Source organism: Phascolarctos cinereus, unplaced genomic scaffold, assembly GCF_003287225.1.
Source record: "Phascolarctos cinereus isolate Bilbo 61053 unplaced genomic scaffold, phaCin_HiC Scaffold_3;HRSCAF=262, whole genome shotgun sequence".
NCBI classification, from domain to species: domain Eukaryota; kingdom Metazoa; phylum Chordata; class Mammalia; order Diprotodontia; family Phascolarctidae; genus Phascolarctos; species Phascolarctos cinereus.
In genome coordinates this window covers 127,943,722-127,962,668 of record NW_027555736.1, presented here as the reverse complement: position 1 = coordinate 127,962,668, position 18,947 = coordinate 127,943,722, and positions in this window count along the sequence as shown.

Below are 18,947 nucleotides of genomic sequence, written 5' to 3'. Positions count from 1 at the left end.
AAAGTGGTCACAGTGGCTGGAGAAAGCCAAACCTCACACTAGGATAAAAGGCTATTTTGTAAAACCACATACAGAGTAATGAGAAGGAAATCTTTTGTCCTGTTTAGAGGCCATGAAGTACAACAGTTTGTGCCACAAACTCCTGGCTAAATGAGGCTCTTGAGTCTATTTTTATTTTTAGAGAATATGAAATGTTAGGTAAACTTCATTCTCTTCCATTTACACCATAGACTAGATTCAGAATTACCAAAAATACCATGAAAAAGCATTCTCTCATGAGCTTTCTAGCACCAATTTCTAAACTCCAGAGATTGTCATAAACTTTAAATGCCTGTTGAAATATCTTGGAAAGACCCAGTCCGAATGTGAACTTAAAGGTTTTGAATATGACCCATCACTGTTTTAAATCTAAATTGGTCCCAGACAACAATGTGGACCATTACCTCATTGTTTATTCTTATAAATTACAAATATTAGAAACTCTGACTTATGAAGTTAGAAGGAAATACTATAAATTTCTCTGCCACATTTTTCTCTCATGTTTTGGGTTTTGGCATACATCTGAGAGTTAGCTTTTGGCAGGTTGGTGACAGTAATCAGCAATGTTGATTGAATGATATACTCTTGTCAGAAACTATGGTTCTCTGTTCCTTCAGCTATGTCAAAAATGCAATGGGAAGTATATTTAATGAAACCTCATTATAAAGCTTTGATAGACTATGGATTCAGGCATTTTGAAGATCAAACCACGACTTCTTATGCAGAGTAATGTAGAACATACTTTTCTCATACCAGAAAGACTCTGTGTATTTCCACCCTCTGCCTCTTTTGGTCTAGTAATTTCATTAGTACAGGGAACCCTCAGATGGGAAAACTCCCTCTAACAATTCTCAGCATATGCTCTGCAAATTATGGTCTTGGAAAGTTGCCTGGGGCACTGAGAGGTTAAGTGAGTAGCTCAAGGTCACAGCCAGTATATGGAACTACGGTCTTCCTATTTATGAGTACAGCTCTCTCTATCTATTGTACTATGCTGCCTATGGAAAGACTACAACGTGAATATTATGCCCAAGGAGAAGAACTGATAGAGAAGGAAAGATGGAGCATGATCTCTGATGAAGGTAAAAGGTATGGGATTGACAAGCATAGGTGAAGAGAGGATGATGAAAAGGGACAAGGAGTTTAAAAAAAAATTGAGTCCATGAGGATGGTCACAGGTAGAAAGGAAGGAAGGAAGGAAGGAAGGAAGAAGGGAAGGAAGGAAAGAAAGAAGAAAGGAAAGAAGGAAAGAAAGAAAAAGGAAGGAAGGGAAGGTGGGAGGAAAGGAAGGAAAGGAATGGAGAGAGAGAGAGGAAAAAGGGATGAAGAAAGGAAGGAAAGAAACAAACATTTATTAAATGTCTACTGTGTACCAGGTCTTGTACTAAATGAAAAATTCTCTAGGGCTGCTGGGCATTGTGGCACACCTCTGTAGATCCTATTGTTGTGGTGAGAGTCTAGCAAATCATTTGACTTCGTGAGTTCTGAGTCACATTAAGAAGAGGTTTAACAGGGACAGATAGCCTGCCTGAAGTCCATCATCAATACAGCAAGTTCTCAGGAGGCAGAGGGACCCCAGGCTACCTAAGAAGGGCAAACTGTACCAGGTCAGAAAAACGGAGCAGTTTAAGAATATCACTGTTGGTATCTGGACTATGAGTTGTCAATGAACTTCTAGCCTGAGTGAGGAAGGGAGACCTAGTCTCAAAACACAAAAAAACAAAAAGAAAAACAAAACTCCAAGATGACCTAGGATAAAGGGTTGTAGAGAGTGTGTGTGTGTGTGTGTGTGTGTGTGTGTGTGTGTGTGTGAAGCAGGGCTGTGTAAGGGTAGTCTTCTTGCCACTGTAATTCACAAGTACTGAGGCCTGTAAGGAGAGTCTTAAGGCCATTTTTTTGCTTGTCTTTTTTTTTTTTTGTCAAAATGGACACAAGTTCTGTACAGGTTTAAAAAAACCCAGCACCACAACCTTTTAATTTATGGCCCTACAGCAGATTTTCAGTATAAAAGTCATGACATAAAATGGTGACAATTCATCCCCAAACATTGAAAAGTAAGACAAGAAATATATTCTTATATATTGTCTCAACAGGAAAGATACAGTTAAGTCCTTGGCCGAGCAGAGCATAGGTCAGTGTCCTAAAACTGTTTATGAACAGACAATCCCTGAAATGTCTGCAACTTTAACTTTAAATCTTAGCCAGGAAGACTCATGAAGTAGAAAAAAAAAGTCTTTGGTTACTTGTCTAGTTGAATCTTTTTGAATATAGTTTTGGTGAAGAAGGTAGCATGGCATTGTCTCTGTTAAGCTGTTATAACCATATAAAACCACCACTTCTCAGAAGAAGAACTTGTTCTGCATCAAATTTTCTGAGATGTAGCTTAGAATCACAGGGAGTTGATAAAACCTAGATTTCTCTTTGCAGAGTGCTAGAAAGTATATAAAATTTAAATTTATTTAATTACCAGGCACTTAGGCTTTGGAGCATTAAAAAGAATCAAATGACAAGTGTTCTGACCTTCAGTTGGGGGAAGGGAACCTTTAAAAGGTCATGTGACCAATATACTCAGATGGTAAAACATCCATCCACTGTAAGGTAAAAGGATGCTGATGTTCAGATCTTATCTCTGGGAACTTAATATATTTATGAGTGTTTATTTCATTAGGCCATTACCAGGGACAGAAAAAGGGCACTTTTTATGGGTTGAAATATTCCCACAAGAATCACAAACTCAGAAATTAGAGATGGAAAAATCATGTTAGGTTATATCAAGCCAATCCTTCTTGGCTAGTGTTCCATACTCCACCTCCCAAAGTTTAGTCCAAACTAATCTGACTCAACCAGTGGGATTTCTCCCACTTCCCTTGAGGTACTGACTATTGCACAGTAAGAACATTTTTTCAAATATGAACCTGCATTGTTATCCCACGAATTCATCTTAAAGAAACTTCAAAAATTTTAATGGCATTTTTAAATAGGGAAACCCCAAAATTAGACTGTGGGAAATGAGAAAAGTCCATGAATTAATTAAGTGTAGCAGTTAATTAATAAGTAGTATCTAGTAACATTATACCATGCTGAAAGGTACAAAACACAAAGAACAATGTTGCTATTTAGATTTCTTTGTTAAAAAAAAAACTAAACAGGAAACAAGGTGGAGGAGAGTAGCCTAATGCATCTTGGGTCCTGAAAGTTCCAGAGGTGATCCTAGTCCTTAAAATTCCAAGACCGGACCATCTGTTGTACCCAAGAGCATCTTAGTTTTGTTAAGAACCAACAGCTGGAAATGAAGTACAATAAGATCTCCTTACATGGAACCCATTTAGAGCTAAATCCCACAGTTCTGAAAAGATTCCAGAATCCTTCCTAATTAGGATAGGCAACAACACTTAAGAAATTGTACTTGTTATAAATAACATCTTCCTGGCACTCTGCACCACCATCCTCACTTTATAGAGAGTTTATGAGAAGAGCTTAACCTTAGAATACAGAAAATTTCTGAAAGGCATGGACAGTAGTATCTTTACAGAGATTTACCAAATTCCTGTTTTCATAGTAATTCATCGTACTAGCTTCTGATCCCTTTGGCAGAAATGTGGTCCTATCACTTCTGTTCAAGAATCCAAAGGCATGTGAATGATAAGTGATCTTGTTACTTGTTAATAAAGCTAGAAAAGTATGTAGCAGAAATGAAAACTCACATTTCCATTCAATTCAACATATAGTTCTTAAGTGCCTATCACGTAGGCATTATGCTAGATGTTAAGGATACAAAAATGAAAAATGACAGTCTCAGTCCTAAAGAAACAGACAGTCTATTAGTAGAGAAGGAGGCATTGTCTCTATACAATGATAATACACATTAGATAAAAAGGTTAAATATAAAAATAGGCTAAATAACATGGCTTGAAATATTTAGGGAGTGAGTGATCAGGCCTTGGGGAAAGAAAACATCTCAGAGGAAATGGTACATGTACTGGGCCTTGTGGAAAAGGTGAAGATAGGGGTGGCATCTCTTCTAAATATGAAGTGTAATCTGTGCAAAAGCAGAAATAGGGTAGGACAGAATGTCATTGGGGAACAAAGTAGTACATTTTTGCTAAAATCTGTGTGACAAAGGAATAGTATTAAATAAGCCTGAGAAAGTAAACTCAGATTCAGATGGGTCTTAAATTCTAGTTTGAGGAATTTGTACTTCCTTCATTAGGCAGTGGTGAATCAATGGAAGTCTTTGAATTGAGCTTAAGAAAGATCAGTTCTGTGAATAATGGGTGCAAGAGAGGAGAGAATGGAAGGAGACTATTTAAAGGCTACTGTAAGAGTTTGAGTGGTAATTAATGACTAAACTAACATGAAAGTAGTAGCATAGAAAGCAGGTATTAACTATATGAAATATTTAAAGGGTTAGGTATCTAGGTCTAAGCAACTGATTGTATCTACGGAGTGAGGAAAGTTTAAGAAGAAAAAAATAATCTTGAGGTTTCAGGATTTGGGACTTAGGGATATGGTTGATACCAACAATCATAAAGGTGGAAATTAGAAGAGGTGGGGAAATTTTGAAGAAATTGGGATGCATTCAGTTTGGGAGATGCTAAATTAGAAATGTCAGAACAATAGACAGGTTGAGAAGTATAAAAGTCAGGATTGAAGTTCAGAAATACGGGTCTACATGTGAGACAATGAAGCTAGATATGAAAATTTGCATAAAGCAACCATGAAGTCATAGTAGTGGATGAAATTGCTTAGGGAACAAATACAGAAAAATAGAAAAGAGTAGAAGACAGAACCATAGGAGTTGTCCACATTTAGAGAGTGGAAAGGGAAAAAGAACCAAGAGAAATTGAGAGGGCAGAGAAGTTGAAGACAACAAAGTCATGAAAGCCAAAGAAAGACAACATTCAGAAAGGTGAAGGTGGTAAAAATATGCCTTTTTAGACATTCTTGGTAATCCCTATATATCTCATTGACACCTTATTACCTGCCAGTTATCTGGAATGGGAGAAAGAATAGAAATAATGACTTGTCCCTTCCTCATATATAGGATTACCGAGGATGTCTAAACCATGAAGTATGGCAATTGAGGAAATTGCTTAGGGAACAAGTACAGAGAATGAGAAGAAAGTAGAGGACAGAACTATAGGGGCTGTCTACATTTAGAGTGAAAAGGGAAAAAGAGCCAAGAGAAATGTCATTGACTGGATTGAATGGGCAGCTTTCCATTATTCACAGGAAAGACTCCCCTTGATTCAAAACTTTGTCCCTTCATAAAGGATGCTTCCATTCACCTACTCAGTTTCATGGAGTTTATAATGCACAAGACAAGGTATTGCCTCTAGTCCTCAAAAGGGCAGATTTGTAAACATGGGAGGCTCTATTATATGACCTGACTATATCACAACTAGTAAGTGAAATTCAAAATGCAAGTATTTTGTGGAGCATTATTCTGGCTAACACATATCTTCTATTCTGCCTAGTGAGCAAAGCAGTAGCAGACAATGATTGGCTGTTGTCTTAAAATTTCTGATCATTTCCCAAAGTTCAGAAAAGCAGAGATCAGAGTAATTCTTCATTTTTTTCTGTAGAAAGTCTTCCCAGTTGGCCTGGTTGGGTAGGGTAATTGCTTTCCTTGCCTGGTGGACAGAGGAGTGACCAACAGTCTTTCCCTTCCTGACCTCTATCTCCATCCCCCAAAAAAGGATGGGGCTCAAATGGGCCCAGGGGAGGTAATCCACTGTTACCTCCTTTTAGGAATACTTGTATGCACTGCATATTTAGGGTTACATTTTGATGGTTTTTCATGTTTCACTCTGATAGTAAGCATGTATAATCATATTTATTGCATATTTATTTCCTTATTTTGAGCAAAATTTTCTATTTCATAGGGTTCAGTTAGCAAGCATTTTATTTTGCGTTACTGAAAAAATCCAGAGGTTAAGAGAACAATGACCTGATAGTTTCTAGGGGAAGAAGTGTACCTAGAGAGTTTCTATATTAAGATCATGACCCCAGCAATGTGGCAGAACAGTACAGATAAAAGCTGCCACATTGTACGGATTAGTCTTCTCAGTGCAGCAGGAAGTGAGGATGTCTTATGATAGAGAGACTTGGAGGTAGAGTCAATGTTATAAAATTTGGAATGGTCTTTGTGAAGAAAAGGGACAGAGTTTCAACAAGAAGTAAACATATTTCTTTTTTTTTAATGCAGACAAGAGAGCCAAAGAGAAGTGAAATAGAACAAATCTGCAGTGAACTCAACAATGTTTGGTGACTTCCTCCAACATTGTTGCACACTTGGGAGTTGAAAAGAGGAGGCAGATATTGGGGGTTATTCAGGATTGGTAATTTGCAGTAAAGGAACAGGTAAAGATGGTGAAGGATTCAAAGACAGAAGAGAAGGTATCATGGAAATGACTACTCATGGACCTCAAATTAAGAAGGGAGGAGGGTGAACTATGAACTCGAAGGGTGAACTAGGATAACAGTAAATAATCCAGGGAGCAGAAGCCAAGGTGAGGGTTAAGAGCAGAATCAGGAGTAATGAGGATTAGGAGAGGTGGTGTCTTCTAAAATACTTGCTGCTGGGCCACCTTCTCAGGTGGCAAGGTGTTGAGTTTAGCTACAGAGAATGAGATAAGTAGCCCTTAGGCCATACATACATAGGACCTATCATCACCTTTCAGATACCCTTTTTGAAGGACTCAGCGTCCTAGCTTAAGGCCTGGCCATGAACGATAAACCAGGAATATCATAGTAATACTCAAAGAACTCCTGAGTGACTTCCATAAAAGCTACACAAAACAAGCATAGCGGAAATGCAAAGGGAAGCACAGAGAACCACAGCTAAGTTGTTGCTGGTTCCTAAAGCTGTTTACTCTTTCACTTTCCCATATAATTATGAGCCTAGCAAAAGATAAGCTATTTTGGAAAACGTACAGAAACAGTGAATCCAGGGTAAATCTAGCTTACCTACCTCTTTGTTCCTGAATTATATATAAGTTGAACTTTTAGTTCAAAGATTCTTAACCTGGGTTGGGGTGGGGGTCAATAAACTTAATGGTGTTTTATTTTATTTTTATAACTATACCCAAATAATTGTTTTCCTTTGTAATCCTATGTGTTTTATTTTACAAATCAAAACTATTATTATGAGGAGTTGAGAGGCTTCACCAGTTTGCAAAAGGGGTCCATGAAATACAAAATAGATTAAGTACACCTGCTTCAAAATTTATCTTTGGGCTGATTTAGAAAGGTCAAGGTCACCCACTACTTCCTGGGCCATCATCAGTCATTTTGACTTTTATCTTGCCACTGGACTTTGATGACTCCAGAGGAGAGAGGTAGGATGGCGACTTTGCTCAACTCTGCCTCACTTAAACCCAAATCAAGACATCACCCTTGTGATGTCATTGTTCTCTTCAAGAATGAAGAATGAACAACAACTTCAGCCATGTTTCTTTGCCTTTGCACTTTTTGCTAAAATGTAGGACAGGAGTTTGTTGCTAAAGAAATGAACTTCAAAATCCAATGTCATAGAAGGTGAACAATTTGGAATATAATGTTCACATTATATTGTAAACACTTTATATGCAGAGACTGTCTTTTGCTTCTTGTTGTATGTCTAGCATTTACAATAGTGCCCGACACATAGTTGGCATTTAATAAATGTTATTAATTGACTGATTGAGTTGCAGCTATCCCAGTGAATGGCAGAAACATACAGGAAATGGAGGTCCTTGGAGTTAGATCAGGATGTTAGAAAGGTCATCAGTATAAATACTGAAATTTCTATGGGTAATAATAAGGGAAAAGTAAGAGAAGAATACGTTAAATTAAGTGCCAAAATCACTAAGGAAAGTCAATGAATCATTCAAAAAATACATAGAAATGATCAGAATGAAATTCAGAAAGGGACACAGATGAACAGGGCAGTGTTGAAATTATCATGCTAAATTTGAAGTATATATACAAAAAGAAAATCATGAGGCTATCCAGGAGGTTAGTGGATTAGTTGATGGCATTAATAATTTGCAGGGAAGAGTTGTATAATCACTTGGCCAGAACTTCAAAGGAGAAATTGCTGACTGGCAGGGGCAGAGGAGGGTCTCTAAGGGGTATGTGGAGCTATGGTAACACCTCTACCTGGCTCATAGTATGAGAGAAAGTTTCCAACACTGGAGAAAATAAAGAAGGATGAAAGATGAGGGGAAAGCAAAATTTTGCTTAATTGAACACAAAATTAAAAAAAAAAAGTAGAAGAAGTGTAAGAGAGGGTAAAGGGGAGACTGCTGGCAGCAGAGCAGGGATTCCAAAGAGAACAGTTGCATAGGCAGGGACTGAGAAAGGGTAGGGTTGAGATGGATCAGAGAAGACAGACAAGGGTAGTGGGAGAAAGTGATTTATATCTTCTTTCATTCTGCTATTGAAAATTTTGTTAGTGTTTTGGATGACAGGGATCCAAGGAATAGAAAATTGAGAGGTCAACTGAAGTGAGCTTCTAGTCATCAGCAGGGAGAGTTTAAAATAAACATCCTAAAAGAATAAATCATTAGGCCTAAGGTTTCCAAACTGTGCACTGTGACATCTTGAGTGCCAGAGCAAATTCACAGTGACAAATTTTCAACCTAATTACTTAACAAACAGAACTGTTATGTATTCCTTTTGGCCTAGAGGTGCTTTGAAAAAATTTGTCACGAACTAAAGGTGACATGAACCTCCAAAGTTTGGTAACCTCTGAATTAGCCTCAGCTATCTAAGTGGCTTATAGCAGCTTGTTCAAAGACCCGTTGAAGCCAATGCCTTTGGATTCAGAAGTGGAGAGATAGGAGAGCAGATGTCCCCATGCCTTAATGGATGATGTCACTCTAGACTGCTTTATTGACATGGAAGCATGGGTAGGGAGTCTTGATAAGTTGAATATATTGCTGTGATTCATAGGTTGCTAATAATGTGTCCTGATATAGTTGCTTGGATATTTTAAATTGTAGAATAACAGGTGGCAATTCCTCAGGGGGAACTTTTGTACTCATCACAGTTTAGATTCTAGCATATAACAAATTCAAATGGATCTTCTCTTCCACTTCCCATTCTGACTTCAGCTTGTTACCCACCATAGTTGGGTTGCTATGGAGCTACTTCTTTCCATTAGGAACCCTCAAGATCAGGTATAGTAGAAATGAGTAACTGAATCAAAACATTTTATACTGCTGAATTTGACTCTACAACTGAGAAGTCCAAATATAGTCAAATCAGGTGCAAGGTGTTAAGGTTAAAGGAGGCTCAGATTCCTAAAATCTAGCCACTGCTTAGATTCTTAAAATCTAGCCACTGCTTAGATTCTTAAAATGTAGCCACTGCTTAGATTCTTAAAAATCTAGCCACCGCTTAGATTCCTATAATCTAGCCAATAGCTCACTAACATCCAGACTCCTTAAGAGTTTGCCCAATATCACAGATGTTCTAATAAACCTTGTCTTTGGCTGAAAGAAGGCTTGAGTTGAATTCTTTTGGGTGGGACCTGCATGTTGTGATTTTGGGGTCCCAGCAACCCTAAGCCCATAAACCTCATCATTTTGGTGGCCCATATGGGGAAACTGCCTAACCCCAAGCTCTTCTCTAGCCAAGACTGGAAGGTATGTCAGCCCCCCCCACTCTCCTTCTTGCTCTGCAGTTGGGGTTGCTCTCCAAGCACCAAGGCTTGGAGGTGCTTTTCTGGCAGACAGTTAGGAATCTGTTATGCATTGGGACTGATACTATCAGGCTCTCATTCCACTGGGTCAGTTCAAGGCCATGGACCTGGGTACACCTTCTGCAGCATAGAGGACAAGGATGGACACCCTGTCTGGGAGCATATGCCCAATTCTGTCAGTTCCCTCGGTGCTAGAGAATTGGGGAAAACTGCAGTTGCTTTCTGATTCCCTAAGGCTTACTGACTCCCTTCCCTCTATACCTCTGAATTCTCCTTCATGGAAGTTACAGGGAAAAGTTAGAACAGCTTAAAATATCTTGGCAGATTTTGGAGGTTTTGTGATTGATCATTAAGAAGTTTTGAAACTCCTCCTTACAACTCTGGTCACTCCTTTCTCCCATTCCCTTCCCTTTAGTAAAGAGGGTATGTTAACTCCTGCCATAGGAGAAGAGAGTTTCACCCTTTACCCCTCACTTTTTATTTTGCCCTCCCCCACCTGGGAAAGGAAGGAGGGGGGAGAGACAGCAGCTATAGCCTGGGCCCTCCTGGCAATGGCCTTGGACCCTGGGGCAACCTTTACCTGGAAGCATCACCCAGGTTCAGCTTATCCTGCTCAAGGTAAAGAGGCTAGCCTCTGAACTTGGGTAAGCATGCTTTTTTTAAAGTTGTAGTTTTAATTGTCAATTACGAGATGTTGATTCTCTGTGTAAAGTAATTTGGAAATGCATTTAACAAGACTGAAGTCACTTAATTAGTAATGGGTTTGTTTCAAGTTTCAAATTGATGAACTTTTTATATCAGTTATGTCAAGCAACTTTTCATAATTTGGTTACTGCTAAAATAATTTGGTTATTGTTGGTTATTGTTTTAATGTGTGAACTTGCCAAAAAAGTTTGTTTGGGTTTTTGATTTGCTGAGAATTTAAAAGTATATGGAAATCTCTAATGATTGGCTTTTTACACCAGGACAAATTTAAATTTGAGATGTAAATACTGGAAAAGTTTTTCCTGAGCCATGATTAGTGAAACTTGCAGTTTGAGGTAAAAAGGCTCATGATTTTATTTTGAGTTGTCTAATGGATCATAATATTCCATTGATAAATCAATAAACCACCATTTGAGAAATGCCACAAGCTACTCGTAGAGAATGTGATACTGGTGGGAAGTCAGCTTTGGGAAAAAGCTGAGAGGACAATTTTAGCCTCAGTCTAAGATGGGATCCTCCTGGCTCAGTTTCCCCATTATGTTCCTTTGAAAAGGAATGTTATACACCTGGCTATTCCTCAGTCTGTCTATGAGGTGAATTAGATACAGCATGGTTGGAAAACTGAATTATCTGAGTCCAAACAGAGCTAAGGATGATTTATCCTGTCACTTGGGCCCTGCAGTCTTTTCTGTCAGATTTGTGCTTCCAGACTACAGGCCATTCACCTACAGTTGACAGCAAATAATGGGTACCAGCCAATGTCCCACCATCATTTCCTGGATGCAATCTGTGCTCAGTTTCGGTCAACCTCCTCTTTGGGACTCCTCCAGGCAGGGACAGTTCTTACACCCCTTGCCAACAGTAAGTAGTTTCAGAAACCGAGACCTTTGCCACTTACACCAAAATAATTTGGGTTCCATTTATCTGAGGGGGGCAATGATGAGGATGGGATCTAGACCCCAAAAAGGAAAAACCCTGGACTTTCCCACCTGGCCAAATCTCTGGTGTTTGCCTGGGGCTATAATCCCATCAACTGGTTTTTCATTGTGGCTAGGAAATCTCCCAATTCTCTGTTACTCTTAATCTAGTTTAGCCCTCCATTGTTTTACCTCCCTAGGGCCCCTGGCCATTTCCCACCCTTAATCCTATCTAGGCTCCATTCTCCCTTGGCCATAAGATCCTGGTCCCTGGAATTTTATTATCTCATAGACTACTTGGCCACTCCTAGATCCCTCCCACAGTCTTTCTGTGTATAAGGTCCACCTTGTCTCCATTAAGATGCTCAGATTCCTAAAATCTAGCCGCTGCTTATATTCTTATAATATAGCCATGGCTTAGATTCTTATAATCTAGCCAATAGCTCATTAATATTCAGACTCCTTAAGAGTTTGCCCAATATGAAGGATGTTCTAATAAACCTTGTCTTTGGCTGAAAAAAAAAAAGAAGAAGGTTAAAGGAGAATTTCTTTGCTCTGCTCTCAAGGAAATTGCCTTATAAAAAGGGTGATGATCCCCCATGACCTCATTTCATAACCCCTATGGAATGTGAAAAAGATCTTTGCTCTGTATATATGTTACCACTCAGGGTGACTGATTGAGTCATGGTATTTGGAAAGGATTGGTGATAGTTGCACACCTGGTCTATACTCTTGGACTTTCAAAAGAGAGAAGACAAATCCAAGAGAGGGAGATATAAGGACAGACTGGAGTTGAATAAAAAGCCACACACATAAAGTATACTTAAATGCCTGTGGAGGATATTGGTTATTCATGCTGCCCTCCCTAGGAAAACCCTTGGTTCCATACATTGCAGCCATGGAGACCTAGTGGCAGATTACTGAAGTAGTTTTTGGTGAAGGAGCCATGTAGTTTCAGAAAAGGAGGAAAACATGACCCAAGAGAGAACGGTAGCTGAAGCATTGGAAGAGGAACAAGAATTCCTAGTCTACAGGCAGCTAGGTAGCACAGTGGATAGAGCACAGGCCCTGAAATCAGGAGGACCTGAGTTCAAATCAGGTCCCAGAACAAGCACTTGACACTTACTAGCTGTGTGACCTTGGGCAAGTCAGTTAACCCCAATTGCCTAAAAAAAAAAGAAAATTCCTAGCCTAGGACTCCTAAAGGCAAGAGGAAGAGTTCCTAGATAATGCTGAGTTCCAGGAACAAGCAGAGTGTTGAAAGAACAGGAGGATCAAACCTGGATCTTGGCTTTATACTGTGTGTTATAAAGGAGTTGGCATTCTAACAGCCATAGTTCCTTCTCCTTCAGTAGAACCTCAACAAAAGGGAAGTCCTATAATTCTGGAGACTTCTACAGTTCCCTGGGTGCAAAGAGGGATTCAGGATAGGAAACTATAGTTGTTTTGACTATTCATGGGCTCAAGTGTGAGTTCTTAAAAAAATTTCTGGAATGTGAAAGATTGAATGATATCCTCTCTCTCTCTGTGTCTTCCCCCCAACCCCATATACACACATTCATACATCCATCCATACATACATTAATCTCTTTCTATCTATCTGTCTGTCTGTCCATCTCATTCTGTCTATCTACATTCTGTTAGGCAGAGCACTGTCGTGGGGTGGGGATTGGAGGTTATGTTACCTTTTACCTTCTCTGGAGAAACCTGTACTTGAATCAAACTTGGAAGTTCCCAGGGGAAATCTTGAGTGGGAGAATGAGCCAAAGAATGATTGATGAGAAACACGTAAGATTGAATTAAACCCACAAAACTTGGTTTGGGGGACATGGTTTAAACAGACATTAAAAAGTTGGAAATGAGATAGAGGCCCTAACCATATGCTGGGACGGTAATTCCACAGTAGTTCCCCCTCTCAATTTTTGGTCTAAAATAGTCTTTCATGTAAAGATTAAAGCACTTAGTTAGATGTCAATGTTATATCCAATTTAGTAGTAGAAAATACTAAGGCAAGGAGAAAAATTATCACGCTATGAGTCAACAGAGAATCTAGGAATAGAAACAGGAATCTTAACTCCTACTTTCCTCTATTATGTCACAGCCCCCTTGTGGCATTTCAACACTTCAAAACAAATAGCAAGAATCACTCTGTATGCTCTTATCTACAGACCAAACTTGCTGACACATTGTTAGATGATTGAGGGGATGATACATATACATTTTTCCAGAGCCCATACTAAGAACTTTCAAGAATAAAACAAAGCTACTGTCATAAATTCAGCTACACATTTATGTGTCCCTAAAGTTTTCCTAAAATATGTCAGCAATTACATTTGAATCTAAAAAGTCAACTGATGTGCTAAGCAGAAGTGAATTCCATGTTTGATGCATGGCAATACTTGAAAGCAAAAAGGCTGCAGCTGGTTGAGCTGAGGAGGGAAGATGCTATAAAAGGACAAATTAGGAATGTTGTGGCCAGTGACCTTGCACTTGAGTATTGTGCAGTGATAAATTTAGAAGGAAAAATAAAGATTTCTCAACCCCCAAATAATTTATTAGAATGTGAGATGACTGATAGAGATCCAAAGCCTAAAACAGAAGTCCAAATTCTGAATCCCTGGGATATTCAAGCATCTCTCTTTGGTTAGGCAATTATTAAGTAAAGAGACAGTTGAAAGTAATATTCCCAGACCAACAGGTCCCAAAAGGGGAAAAGATGAACTTTTACTAGAAATTTCAAGAGTGATTACTTTCAAACAAATAAAAAATATATTTGGTCAGAGAAATAAGAAGAGATGCATACATAGTCAAGAATTAAATTAGGAAATGGATAGAGCTCATTGATGACTTAACAACACATTCCCCTAAATGAAGATAGTATTCTTAGATAGCACAAATTTTCTTATGTGCTGCTTTTCATGGGGATAAGGATAGGCTTGGAACCAGTGATTTCATTGGATGAAGAAATTCCTTCTACCAATTCAGAACAAGGCTTTCTCTGCAATTTAGAATCTCAAGATGTTGAGCATTTATTAGGTGTTTGCTGTGCACCAGGCATATGAATACAAGCAAAAGAAAAGATAGTCTTAGACTTTAAGGAGCTTAAATTCTAATGGGAAACATAACACATAACAGGGTGCTAGATAAAGGGGAGTCTCTCCTTAGGCAAGGTGAGAAAACTGTAGGAAGAGTCATTGAGGCTTAGTTCCTGGTAACATAAGGCAAAGGACTCACTACAACTGGGGATGTTCAAGTTTCTTGTAACGTTGGAGGTATCAGAAAGCGGGGCCATACTGGGGACACTCAAGGAAGTCCTTCTAGCACTGAGAGATTAAGTGACTTTTCCCAGGGTCAGTGTGCGTGAGAGGCAAGCTTGAACCCAGATCTTTTTGTTTTTGAAGGTGGCCTCTATCTACCATACTATGCTGTTTTTCACATTTAAAATTTTCAATTCAACAGACATTGAACATCTATAATGTGTGAGGTACTGAAAATAAGGCATGGTTACTGAACAAAAGAAAAAACCTTGGGAAGATAAAATGTATACAAAGATGATGAATAATATAATGAATACATAAGAGAAAGTCAAAATAGTGTGCCATGAGCATTCAGAGGAGAGAGAAATCACATGACTACAGGCATGTGTTTTGATTATCTGTTAAAAGTGACTTGATGGGGTGGGAAATGGAAACTTTGGGAAGTGAATATTGACTCCATAAAAGATAAGGGGGAGAAAGCTAATAATATTCAGATATGCAACCTAGATTTTTAGAAATTAGATTTCAGAACTCATATAGGCAGGATGCTGTGGCCTAAAATGTTACAGGGAAAGTTGGCTCAAGATGCATTGTGGATTGCTCTCAAAAATAAAATGCTCTCCCTATCTCTGTCTCTATCTCTCTGTCTCTGTCTCTGTCTCTGTCTCTGTCTCTGTCTCTCTCTCTCTCTCTCTCTCTCTCTTCTCTCTCACACACACACACACACACACACACACACACACACATACACACACAGACACCCCTCTAATGAGGAAAAAAGGGGTGGTCAGGTGACCAATATGGGTGCTTAGTGAGCATCAATGAGGAAATCAATGAGGAAACTCAGTGATTAACATAGATTTTTAAAATACACGTAAGTGTACACAAAAGTGTACAACTAAGGATGTAAAAATCCTAAGAACAACAAAAAGAGCTTTTAACGTTTTTTATAAGCTGGCTCCAGCCTATCTTTCCAGACCTGACTGTGAGACAAATTTATGAATCGATTGGTCAGAGCTCATGTGACCTAGTGTGAGAAAGAAAAAAACCAAGTTTTTGTTAAAAGCCATATTGTATAGGTAGCTTCTGAATTGCTGTTAGTTAATTAATGATGCTTTTCTGTTTCTTCATAATCAACAGTCTCCATGGCATTTGAGACTCTTCTTATTCAGCATTTCAAATGTTCTATAATTTCATCAGTGTGGATATACTCCTTTCACTGACACAGATCACAGAACTTACATGCCTCAGTGAATGGTTGGATCAGCTGCTGTGGCTAAAAATTCACTTGGTAGCCAAATTTTGGTTAACAAGCCTTTGTGAACTCAGCTTGCCTGGACTTGAAATGATAAATATATGCCATTTCATCATTTCTTAGACTTTTTCTGTGTATGTAACATGAAGTTGTTACTATTAAATTGCATAGTTGTAGTCCACTTTTATTTTATTTTTTACTTTTATTTTATTTGATTTTATTAGGGATCTTGCAATATTGTTTTGGATTTTTCATATCTGTCATGGCACACTAGACTACTCTAGAAGGCAAAACTTTTCTGTAGGTAGAAGCAAGCATTATTATCTTGACCTCTTAGCATGGTGGCCAGACCTTTGGGATTTTATTTTATTTTATTTTATTTTATTATTATTATTATTTTAGGCAATTGGGGTTAAGTGACTTGCCCAGGGTCACACAGCTAGTAACATGACAAATGTTTGGTCTAAGGCCAGATTTGAACTCAGGTACTCCTGACTTCAGGGCCGGTGCTCTATCCACTGCACCACCTAGCTGCCCCCGTAATGGGGATAATTTTTTTTTTAAGGCAATTGGGGTTAAGTGACTTGCCCTGGGTTGGGCAGCCAAATTTGAACTCAGGTCCTCCCTATTCCAGAGCCAGCACTCTATCCACTGCAGATCTAGCTGCCCCTGACCTTTGGGATTTTAGAGAGCATACATAACAGCACCTAACGTTTGTATATCACTTTGAAGTTGATAAAGTATTTCTCTCTTTCTCTTTCTCTGTATGTATGTATGTATGTATGTATGTATGTATGTATGTATGTATGTGTATACGAAATCTCATTTGATACTCATAATAACTCTGTGAACCAGATGTTTCTATTGAACTCATTTACTTATATTGAGAAGTTAAATGACTTGTGTAGGGTCACACAATGCCTAAGGAAGAATTTGAATTCTGTTCTTCCTGATTCTGAGGACAGTGCATTATGCACTACAACACACTTTCTCTCAGGGAGAGTGGAAGGAATACTGAACCTGCCACCAGCAGATTTGAATTCAAACATCTCTGCCACTTGATAGTCCTAAGTTATCTCTGTCAAATCATTGCATTTCTCCAAGCCCTTGTTTCTCCCCTCGTTAATGTCTATGGTCTCTTCTAGTTGTCATATTATGTGGCTTGAATCAGAAGCTCATAATTTGAGGCAATACCACTGTTTTCTCATGGCTGTTGTGCAGCAACTCCAAAATACCTAGTTAGTGTCTAGAATAATACATGGAAAAGACAGAGCTTCTGTCCTTAATGATAATGATAATGCATTTATTGAGCACTTACTATATGTCAGACCCTGTGCTAATTGCTGTGGATATAATACAAGCAAAGAAGTCCCTGCCTTCAAGGAACTCATATTCTAATGAGAGTATGTGGGTGGGGAGAAAAGATACAGGACCCCAATGTGTGGTTTGGAAATGGCTAACAGGTGACAGAGAGGTCTGGTCCGAAATAAGATATGGTGTGAAAGACCATCTATCAGAGCCCATGGCTGTTCCAAGGGCAGAGTTCAGATCTGGAAATAGTGAGGATATGTAAGCACTTTGACAGCAGGAAATATTTTATATATCTTTGTAGACCCGTATACCCAGGACAATGCCTTGCACACAGTAAGTGCTTCTTAATGAATACTTGTTGCATTCACTTGGATGTACAGTACAGCTTTTCCCTGAATTTTTGTACATAGCCGTTTTTTATTCTCATTGATAGAAACCTGGTATGAATGTTTTGTCCTTATTAGCATTTATCTACCTTTTTAACTTGCCTACTTATTAGCTCTTATTAGAATTTCTTCCCCTCTTCCTCCCATTAGAAAAATTTGGGAGCATATTAGAGCGACAAGGTAACTGAGGCTTTGTTTTACACATAACAGCATTATATTACACATCAAATACAATCTTCATTTAAATAAAATCAATAAACTGCATCTACTGCTCTGCCTGGTTTCAGCTCCAGGGAACAAGATGCCCCTCCCAGGTTAAGTCCATCATCTCTAATCTCATCACTAATCTTTTAACTCAAGCCTTGATTGACATCACTTCCCTCAGCCTCCTCTCCCCACTGATTGGAGGGCTGAAGTATGGAGTGACAAGACTCCACTTAATACTTTGCTTTATAGAGGGCAGAAACTCACTCCTCTCAGCATATTCTGCTCTGTTGGTTTCAACTCCGTAGAACAAGATGCCCCCACATCAGGTGTCCCCTGGTCTCCCCACACTCCTACCAAGCTCCTGTCTCTTTTTGTGTGTTGTCTCCCCCCATTAGATTGTAAGCTCCTTGAGGGAAGGGACTATCTTGGTTTTAAATTAATTGTATCCCTAGCACTTAGCACAGTACCTGGTACATAGTAGGCACTTAATAATTATTGGATATTGGATACACACTCAAAAATGTACCTTTTTTTTTTATCCCTATGTTATCCCTCAGATATAACATCACAGAAAATATTGCTGTATGGTCCTCCAATGTTTAGAGTTGGCTACAGTGTTTACTATTAGTTTTGAATTGATTTCTACTATTTTTGTTAAACCTCCCTAATTGTGTGATTTCACTCTAATTTTGTGGCCTAATTTTGTTTTTCCCCTCTTTCCAAAACTTAACCAGGAACAAAGAAATGAAATGACTCACATGTGTCTCAGTTAAATATTTCATATTTCAGTTATATGCCATTTTCAAACTATTTACCCATATTGGGGGCAGCAAGGTGGCACAGTGGATAGAGCAACGGCCCTGAAATCAGGAGTACCTGAGTTCAAATCCGGCCTCAGACACATAACACTTACTAGCTGTTTGACTCTGGCCAAGTCACTTAACCCCGATTGCCTCACTACAAAAAAATAAATAAATAAAATAAAACAACTGCTTACCCATATCACATGGCACAATTATTTATTCAAGGTCACTTAAAACATACAGTTTAAATTTCTTAAAGTTTCAAAGTCAAAACAAAACAAAACTTGGAAAAAACCCTATATTTTAAAAAAATTTTGAGATGATGCTGTGTCTTTCCACTCCCCAGGAACTTTCTCAGGACAATATGCTGTCAGGATAG